We start from the raw sequence: 11,153 nt of genomic DNA on the forward strand, positions 1-11,153 counted from the left end.
ACAGATATATAGTATAGATACCATATTATAGTATAGATACACAGTAAACCCCAGGATAAATTTTATCTTTCAAAAAGATAAGAACGTTGCATCACGTTGATCCAACGAAAGATAAAATTTATTTGAAGGTCTACAGAAAAAATCTACAGCAGAAATGTCCTTCATAAATTTAAAAATCCTCGCGGTATTCAATTTTAAAATTGCTCACTTTATTTCACTAATTTTAAACCCAAAAATCACTCACCTACACTTACTGAATATACAATCTGCACTTTGGTTAGCTTATACCAAATAGTGTTTGTTTACAATTTTTGGAGTCTACAGCAGGGTCTATTAGAAAACTAAAGATCTGTTCAACAAAAGTGGAATAAAGTGAGAATATTAAAAATTGAATACCGCGAGGATTTTTAAATTTATAAAGGACATTTTTTCTGTGAAAATAGACGCAGCCGTCTGACACATATAGATAATTTATTATTTATACGTGTGTTTTAGAATATTTTTCGATGCCTATAGTGTTGTTTATAAATTTTAAAAAAATCCTTGGAAATGGACAAACATTGTGTTTTTTACATTTTCATTCATGAGAGTGTCATGTAATCGTCCAGATTGTCGACATTTCTGACGCAATCAAATAATACAAAATATTGTAATTAACAAAATTAACTCAAGATATTAATTGTTTCTGTAGAAGTTATTTCAATTCATTTTTTAAACATAAATTTATTCAATATCTCTGTATTACGACCATGATAGCAAGTCCAATTGGGGCAGCATTTATATGGTTCAAAAATTCTTTCGTGTCTCCTCTGATTATATACAAAAATAAATCACAGAAATTTGGTGTTTTTGGATACTGCTGTCTTCGCATTCCCGCAAACGTTTTAAGTACGTAATCAGTAAAATCACATTTCTTTTACATATTTATTTTACTGTTATTTTATTAAGATGCTGTATTTTACGTTACCACCTGTTTCAAAATTGACATTAAATCCAGGTTTGGCTGCATAAATAGTATTTTTCGGTAAAAACAAAAGTTTTAGTGCTCGCACTAGTTTCGATGAATATTAATTTTTAACACTGGCCGTAGATTCAGGTTAACAAGTATAAATAGTAGTTTTAGATACATATTATAGTTTCCGATAGTAAAATCAATATGCCACCTATTAAGGTTGAACTCGATTCAAGATATGCGTCTTCAAAAAATCTCTTCCGGAATTCCCTGAATTCCTTCAATTTCATGAATTCATTATATTTCCCTGCATTCTCCAAATTCCTTAAATTTGTCGAAACCCTTGATATCCGAAATTTCTGAATTTTTTGAACTCTTGAAATTGATCTAATTTGCTGAATTCCATAAATTTCTGAATTACATGCCCTCAATAAATTTTCTTAATTCCTTAAATCCATAAAATTCTCTAAAATTGTAGATTTCTCTAAACTTGTTGTATCCCTTGAGATATTTCAGCCTTTGAATTTCTTCAATTATTCGGGTTCCTTGAATTATAAGATTGCTTGAATTCTTGGAATTCTTTAAAATATTTAAGTTTACTGGATCATTCGAATTCTTGGGAATTTCTCAAGTTCTTTGAATTTCTTAATTTTTTAGAATTCCTTCAATTCGTTAAATTCTACCAACATTTGTATCAAAATACATCAATTTTCAAACAAACACTTTAATTTTTTATTGAAATTTCATACCTATAAGTTGAATTTTCAACCAAAAGGTAAATTTCCTACCAAAAAAGACAAATTTCCAAAAAATAGATCATTTTTAACTAAAAAAGATCGATTTTAAACCAAAAATAGAATAGGGTAATTGACAGATAGAGGAATAAGTTTTAAACCAATTAAAATAAATTTTCAATTCATAATAAAAAATATATAAACATTTTTAACCGAAAAGATTAAGTTTCTACAAAAAATGAATAATTTTGAAACAAATACATAATTTTTCAACAAAATATTTTAATGTTTAATGAAATTTTAAGCCCCGCAGGCGGAAAAATTATATGTAGTTTATATATTGTGTGAATTTTTATATATAATATTAATTTGTTTTATACAAAAAATGTATAAAACAAATGAATATTCTATACAAAATTTCACACTATACATAAACTATATATAATATTTCCGCCTGGGCCCAAAAAGTTGAATTTTTAACGAGAAAAGTGAATTAGTCACTACAAAGATAAAGTTTCAACAAAGCACAGAAATTTTTATACAAATAGTAGATTTTTCAACTGCACAAAATTGAAGTTCAAAACAACATAATACAATTAAATATTTAATTGAAAAATTAATTTGAAATAAAAAACTAATTTTTAAGCTACAGATTTTAATTTTGAACCAAAAGATTAAATGTTTATCAAAAAATAATAATTTTTAACGCCCAAAAAGAGCTACCATTTCGTTGTGAATAATTTTTCGATGGAATGCGTAGTTTTCGTTTTGATCGTCAAAAAACAAAGGAAAAGTTTTTTAATTAAATTTTTGGACAGACGACAGGTATGAAAAAAAAAAAAAAAAGTTGTTTTCCCAAAAAAGAGTGGAAACTCATCCAAATTTTTCGGGAATAATTTTTTGATGGGACTTATAGTTTCATTAATAGTAAAAATAACATTAAAAATAAGAAAATTACATTTGTTAAAAAAAGACACGAGAAACGAGAAAAATCAGTAGACAAAAGTTGTTCATCCAAAAAGGATCTACAGATTTGTCACTAATCATTTGTTGTCGTTTATCTAAAAATGAACGACAAATTTTTTATAAACTCTTGTTATAAAAATATATTAAAATTTAAAAAAAAATAACATTTGTTTGCGAGGAAAAATATTTTGCTGTCTAACTGATATCAAAGTATCTCAACGGATTCACGAAAATATAAAATATTGTTAACAAGCCTTATTCACCATTTCTATAAATAAATCATTATATGAAGCTTTGTTATAAATAATTTGATTTAACAAATAGACATGTCTCATCTTTTTTGCAGAAAAAACTTCTTTCTCACATAATATGTATTGTAACAGTTTATTAAACTTATTCTGCTACGAAATTTTGTTAACAGTTAATATTTTCCCTTACTATAAATAATTGATGCTGAAAAACAGAAAAACGGCACCTTTTGTACAGAAAGATATTCTTTTTAATCTAATGCGTATCAAAATAGCTCATCAAACTTATTTTCTTGCAAAATATTGTTAACAATTGACGTTGATCTTTGTTGTAGATAAATAATTAAGGATAGCAAATGGAAATTCATGTTTCCACGAAGAAAAATTCTTTATCATCTCATATGTATCGTCATAGCTAATCCAACTTATTTTGCTTCAAAATATTGTTTAAAATTTAAAAAATGCATTCAAAATTTAAAATAACAAACAGAACTGATAATAGAAAAAGAACAAAACAGAAATGAGTTTTTTTTTATGAGAAAAAGGGACTTCTATTTTGTAACCTTCATTATTTACCAAGACACATCAATTTTGAGTTTTTAAAATTATTTAGGTTTATTATGTCTGAGAAGTAAATTCTATAGGAAACGTGCTTAAATTACGTAACAACTCAAGAGAGATTTAGGGGTCGAGAAATTTTGTTACGATTTGTTAGGGAAGGGGTGGTGAGGTCCTTCATTCATGTACGTCATTTTTTTTAATTCGACAATGAAATAAATAACTCGCAATGATTATCCAGAAAGTTAATGATGAATTTAATTTTACACGCCAAAAAAAACCTGCTGAGTGAAAAACGCTCCCAGCCAACAACAATTAAAAGGAAGATCAGGGAATTTTGTTAGTCTGGGAAAAGTCAGGGATTTAAAACAAAAACTTTGCAAAAGGTCTTTGAATATTAATGCTCAGGGAAAATGAAAAATTGGTAAGGAAAAAATTAGGGATTTTTAAAATGAAGATTTGTGGTAACTCCGATGTAATATTCATGTTAGTAATTTAATTGCGGTTGTATTTTTATTTATTTATTTTTTGCCTTTGTTTCCTCCTGAATATCATCTTTTTCGTTATAAATTTTATTATTTGTTTGAAAATTCAATAATTTTGTTGAAACGCCATTATTTATGGTTGAAAACTCAACTATTTTCATTTCCAAGTAAAGAAATCTTCTGCCAAAAAAGATGAATTTTCAATAGGACGAAGGTCCTGAGGGCTAAAGCGGCGGCCCATGCGGTGAGCACTAACCTAGCAAGGGAGTTGTTCATCTCCAGAGAGTCGTAGGACCTGTACCTCTAGAGAAAAAGTTTTTCTCTAAGTACTTAAAGCTGTTGCTCTTGGTGGTTCGGAACCCACCTTAAACTGCAGGTCCCCCTCCCACCACCAAATAATTGTGGTGTGTGTAAAGGAATAGGGAAGAAGCTGCAAGAAAAATGTAAATCCTTAGGGGACACATTAGAAGCTTCCATTCCATTCCAACTTTGAAGTTACGAAAATTTCAATTGAAAAATGCTGGGGTCTAATTGACCCTTAGGAGACGTTCAAAGGCTAAAGCTTCTCATTTGAAAATGTTAAATTTTGAGATGGCGTTAAATCTAATAACATTCGAATTTAAACAGACACACATTTTTTAAATATATATGTATCTTTAGTAAGTAGAATAGTGGTATTGCATCTCAGTTACACAGGCCGACAAAAATTGACAAAAGTCAAAAGCCAGAAAGAAGACGAAACATTTCCGAAGGATTTTGATGCGCTGAATCTGAATCCGAACCCAAAGTTGCTCCTGTACGTCAGGTTTTCAAGATATCCTAACCTTAAAGTGCAAAAAACGCGTTTTTAGCTGTTTTTGAGGTTATGTAACTGTACAAGAAAAATGTCTACCACAAAGCTAATATGGAATTTGAAAGTACTAATCTTCTTCTTTCAAACCTACTTGGATTTATCAGGATATCTTTATTTTTAACCAAAATATTGTAATTTGAAATTTTTTATTTTACTGTTTTAACCCATTAACGCTGAGGTGTTCAGATTTATACAACGCATTCTCTATTGCTGACGGTACGATATTTTTTCTTCGAAATATTATCTCAGGGGTTTTTGAGGGTGTCCTTTCTATTTCCGGTGTCAGTTTTTTGTTACAACCCCTAGAAGATCCAATATGGCGGCCAAAATTTAGGGCTTTAAAAAAGAACAAAGGATCCCGCACGAGTTACCAACAAAAAAGCGTACAGTCGTTTGGAACCAAACTTTGCACACTAATAAAACAATAAAAAATATGGAACCCGCGTAATTTCATTTCCACGGAAGCAGTTTCCTAGGGGTAAAACCACCCCTAACAAGCCACAAGCATGCTAACCCACCTGACTCTGGGAACAATAATTTTAGTCGCATATTTTTCCTAGAATAATGAAGTTCCATGCCACAAGTGGGTTAACCCATCTACCTGCTAATCCACTTAAGCCCAGAAATCACCCCTACCAAATAATAAGCAGACTAACCCACCTAACCTTGGGAGCAGTGAATTTAGTCGTTTACATTTCGTGAAATAATTGAATTCCACACTACAAGTGGGCTCACCTTTAAATTGAATTTTTCAATTTAGCGTATTAACCCATTAACGCCGAGATGGTATGCCATTGTCCCTTGAAAATTTTATCTGAGGGGTTTTCGGGGGTTCCTTTTCGATTGGCTCAGTTTTTTGTTATAACTCCTTGAAGAGCGAATATGGAAAACAGTTAGGGCTTAAAAAAAAAAAATTTTACCATTATGATTCATTTAATATTGTAAATTTACTTAGGATTTTCCAGCTTACAAAGGCAAGACTCAATATTTTCCAGCCACTTAAGGCTGGACTTGGGATTGTCCAGCTAAGCAAGAAAGTACTTAATATTTTCCAGCCAATTAAGGCAAGACTTTAGATTGCCCAGCCAATTATGGCAAGACTTTAGATTGCCCAGCCAATCAAGTAAAGACTTTGAATTGCCTAGGCAGTAAAGGCAAGACTTTGTAAACCCAGCCAGTCAAGGCAAGACTTTGAATCGCCCAGTCAGTCAAGGCAAGACTTTAAATCGTCCAGCCAGTCAAGGCAAGACTTACAATTGCTCAGCCAGTTAAGGCAAGACTTACGATTGTATGTCTAATGAAGGTGAAACTAATTGCTTGTTTTCTTATGGAAACGTTCGCACTTCATGTCAAACGATCGTTGAAGAGAGTTTCGTTTATGACTAGTAGGGTCATTATCATTTCTTTGCAAAGACCAGCAATAGTCGGCCATCATTCTTAAATTGCATCGACCTTGATAATATTGCTCTTTTTGTTGAAAGTCTTGATGAAAGCGTTCGCCCATTTCATCACTGAATGCTCCAACATTTTCTGGGAAATAATCCAGATGAGATTTGAGAAAATGTAATTTCATACTCATCAAACAACCTAATCTTTTTAAATTCTTTAACATACTAGATACAATAGTTCTAAACTTTGAATCTCGATTGTTCCCTAAAAATTTCTGTACATCTTTGAAAGTCAACCATGCATCCTTTTCAATAGATGTCATGGTTTTGATAAAGTCATCATCTTTGATAAGTTTTCGTGTATCAGGCCCAACAAAAATACCTTCCTTAACTTTGACATCACTTAAATGCGGAAATGTAGGTCTGATATGAATGAAATATTCTCCTTCGGTGTTTAGGGCTTTCACAAATTGCTTCATTAACCCTAGTTTTATATGGAGTGGTGACAATGATTCTTTCTGTCAACAAGACTTTCATAAACAAAATTATACTGACCAACTGTCCACTCTAATCTGTCTGACCATTTCTCCGTTATCCAATGTTTATCCCTTGCACGACTGTCCCAAAGGCAAAGAAAACAAGGGTATTTAATGTTTCCTGATTGTAAACCTATTATAAGATTTATCATTTTGAAGTCACCACAAATAAGCCAATTATGGACATTGTATTTTATTTTTATTATGAGTAATTTGAAAGTATCATAAGATTCTTTCAGTGTAGTTGAGTGACCTACTGGTAACAATAGTTTCCTCTCTTTGAGTCTTGAAGCGCAAAGCTAAGGTTTATCTTTTGGAAGATCAAGGTCACGTATAAAATCATCTAATCCTTCTTGGTAAAAAATTTAGGACTTTCATCATCTGATTCTTCCCATGAAGAATCTTCAGTTGCATTAGGATTGTCAGTATTCATTGATTCGTGAGTTGATCGGTCACTTTTGTTTTCAGAGTGATTTCTAATACCAAACTTGGCTGGTGTAACACTTTCTACATCAGGGTAAACGATCTTCTTCAAATACTTTTTAGAAAAACCTCCTATTTTGCATAAGCAAAATAACAATCAGTATCATGATGAAATCGAATTTATTTTGAATTGAAATATATTATGTGATATGATATTTGTGATATTCCAAGTAATTTGATAGATGGTTCTTCTAAAAATTTGTAAAATTCCCTGTAAATAAAAAAATTCACTATCATACTCATTTTTTGGCTTTGCCAGGTTTAAAGAAATTCCCGGTCATTTCCCGGTTTTCCGTCCAGCGGCTACCCCACAAATGATATGTTAACAAAGCTTCAGATATAGATTATTGGGAAGATAAAATTCAGTAAATGATAGTTCTACATCTGCTCTAAGAGTAAGTAAAATATTCAAAACTGAAAATTACGTTGAAAATTCAGAATGTGGAGGTTCACGTTGCCATATTTATTATTTTATTTGAATTACTTTAAATAATACATTTTTTTCATCTTAATTTTGAAGGGAAATTTTCAAAATTGTTGTCTGATATAATTGCACATTTTTCAGGAGGTTCGAACAGAATTTCTTCCTGAATATATTTTACAGAAAATATGAATATGTTAAATATGCTCTGAATTTTAAGCAACTATTAAAAAAGTAAAAAGAAATTTATAACAAAAATGAGGCAGCTCATTTTTCTCGTAGGCTCAAGTAGGTTAGAGTTCAATATATTAAAGGCATTTTTTGTTAAGAGTGGGATTTTTTTTAGTAGGAATTATAACTTTCCTAAAAGCTTGTACCATTAGGGAATTTTTTGTCCTTCTATAAAGTTACTTTCATAAATTAAGTAACATTATTTGATTTTATATGTAAAAATTTTATTGTTCCTACACAGTTATACATTTATAAGGACTAAGAAAAAGATTATTCATAATTAACTCGCGTAATTGTCCCATTCATATTATAGTGGTCCAGAAAATATTCTTATTTTTTTCTTCTAAAATGGCTCGATGCCTAAAAATTGTTCCTTTTCGTGTAAAATGTCCACTGTATATTGGCAGAATTAAAAAATTTAGGTATCTCTTATGCCCATGATTTGCAACAAATTGCTTATGTTATTTTAGTTTCCGCTGTTAATGATTTTTCACATTAGAATAAAAAAAGGATAAAATGCATATGTACTGAAGTAAAATTATAAATTAATAGTTGAAATTAAAAAAACAATTTAGTGCAAAAATTGACTTGAAAGATCCCTAAATATTTTTTTTATAAATAATGACAATATTCAGGAGACATTTTGACACCAAAAGGAAAAATTTGTAGGGCAGAAATTTTAGAAAAAAAGCTTTTTTTTGGACCACGCTTCATTTATTCCTATTTTTTCATCACTTTTAATAAACCTAGTTAACTACCATTTAACCATTCACAAATGGATAACGGAAGTTTTTTCAAGTATTATGTAATACTTTTTAAGGGATGTAGGGTCAGAATTGCTTTAAAAAATGTGATATTTAATACTTGAGTGGCTCATTATTTAGGAAAATTATACCTTGGGAAAATCTATGGATACCTGGCAACATCCTAGAATGGTCAGGGAATTTTTTTGCAGAATTTGAGTAGACGCCCTAAGATAATTCTAAGCATAATATTTTTTAATATTTGTATTGATATCTTTCAATATATTAAATATATAAAGAATATACCGATTATTAGTATAAATTACCGCGATTCTTTCTCAAATGAGCTAATGATTACTTTTACATTTTATAAAATAAAAAAACCTGAAACTCCAGAACTGTGGCTTAATACATTAAAATATATTTTTTTAATTATTCTGTATGTCTGTTAGTCTGTAGATGTTTAGTTTGTTAGCACGATAACTTTCGAAAGAGTTTACAGCTTGGCTTAGTCTTTAGTATATTTTTGAGTGCCTTAAACTAAAGGTCAAGTTCTTTAGCCAGCCATGTTGGATACAAAATCAAAAAATGAGCGCATTGGAAACATTTTTGAGACAACTTTTTTTCAAGTTTCAAACATTCTGTGTACGAATATATACAGTATTTAAAAAGATGAACAATTTATCCTAATGACGATTCGAAAATTGAAGCACATGCAAAATACGGAAAAAGACGAGAAGACAGAAATTATGCATTTGAAGAAGATGTATAAATTTTTTTAAGAATCGCTTTTGAATAGGGTGCGTAGTTTTTATTTTAATCATGAAAAACATCATAATAAAGAGTAAAAAAATAAATAAAATCCGCCTGCTGCATGGGAAAATTTTCATCACAACTTTCGTCTTTTAATTTCTTATTTCTGTCGTGTGCGTTCGCACACATCTCTCCTTCTTTCTTTTTGCCATGCGCCAGCGTGAAACACAACATTACGTGACCCCCATTTTTCGTATAGTATTTTAGAAAGATTGCAAGGCGTTCGTAACGAAATGTTCAACATTCTGTTTTATTTCTTTCGAAGGACTATACTAATTTTTGTTATTCGAATCCATTACAAAATTTAATACAGCGACTTAGAAATACTGTAATTTTTTTATGTAAGAGTCTAAAATTCGTATGATTTATTCTAATCAAAGATATTAGTCTGCATTTCCATAGTTACTTTTTGACTTTTTCTAACCAAACCTCGATTATCCCTAAATCCGTACACTTTATTTGAATTATGGATATGCGATAAAAGAATTATTAATATCCAAAGTCTCTCCGTGGATGTGAGTTATAATAATTTGATCATCAGGGTGGTCCAAAATAAGATATTCTATATGAAATAATGTATATACGTATATTAAAATAATATGTAAACAATATATTATATCTCGCAATTATAGCTCACAAATTTGAGCGCGGAATGCTTGAATTCAACTTCCTGAAAACGATCTCTTTTAGATGGTAGTATGTTTATGCGTCTTCATATTTTGAATTGTCTACTTAATTAAGTAAGGTCAAAGATTAAGTTTCTCAAAGCTCTGTAGGCTTTGAGGTACCTTAAACAACTATGCCAAAGATGAATTTAATCTGTTCATATTTTCGAGAGTTATCGTGCTTACGGAAGGACGGCCGGACAGCCGGACGGACGGACAGACTCACAGACGCAATCGTAACAGCTTGCTTTCCGAATTCAGGGGGTCTCGAAACGTAAAACATCCGTTGAAAAACTGTGATGTCAAATTTCCGACAATTCTAATACTTTCTCAATCATAAATGATGAGAATGTAAAAATTTAATTTGAAAATTTGTATATTAGTCACATAAAGAACTTAAGACCTTTTAATTTCCTTCACAACATTTTTTAGTGTGGTACAAAATGAGAAAAAAAATTAGCACTAAATTATCCAATATTGAAAAAAAAAGATTTCACATTATTTCATGTGTGTTCATGCCAGCTCAACTTTCGGCCAAGAAAAACGAGACTTTTCTTCAAAAAATTAAAAAGCACAACATTTTTTAATTTTATACAAAATAAGCGGTGCTAATATAAATTTGTTATTACTTTTTTACATTTTTAACTACTAATTTAGTACTAAATTATGGGATATTGAAAAACGAGAATTTTTCATTATTTCATGTATGGTGATGATGCCAGCTTAAAGTTAATCCAGCGCGAACACACGTTTTTCAGAAATAAAAAAGCAAAAATTGAATATGGTATAAAATTAGTACAAAATTCCCATAAATTATGCAATAATGAAAAAATTAATATGATAAAGACTCTGGATTACTGGGCTAGAAAGGCAACGTCTGAGCAGAACGTTCGCGGCACCACACCGTAAGGCTCCGCAGTGGTCGACACCGTTTATGGTCAGCCACCCGTCTCTCAACAGCATCCGTTCATAATACTACGAGGGTGGATTGATAAGTTTCCGGCCTGACCAAGAAAAACAACGTTTTTAAGAATTTTTTTTTTTTATTTCTCAATATAATCTCCTCCAAGGCTGATA

This window comes from Belonocnema kinseyi, chromosome 6, assembly GCF_010883055.1.
Source record: "Belonocnema kinseyi isolate 2016_QV_RU_SX_M_011 chromosome 6, B_treatae_v1, whole genome shotgun sequence".
Lineage (NCBI taxonomy): Eukaryota > Metazoa > Arthropoda > Insecta > Hymenoptera > Cynipidae > Belonocnema > Belonocnema kinseyi.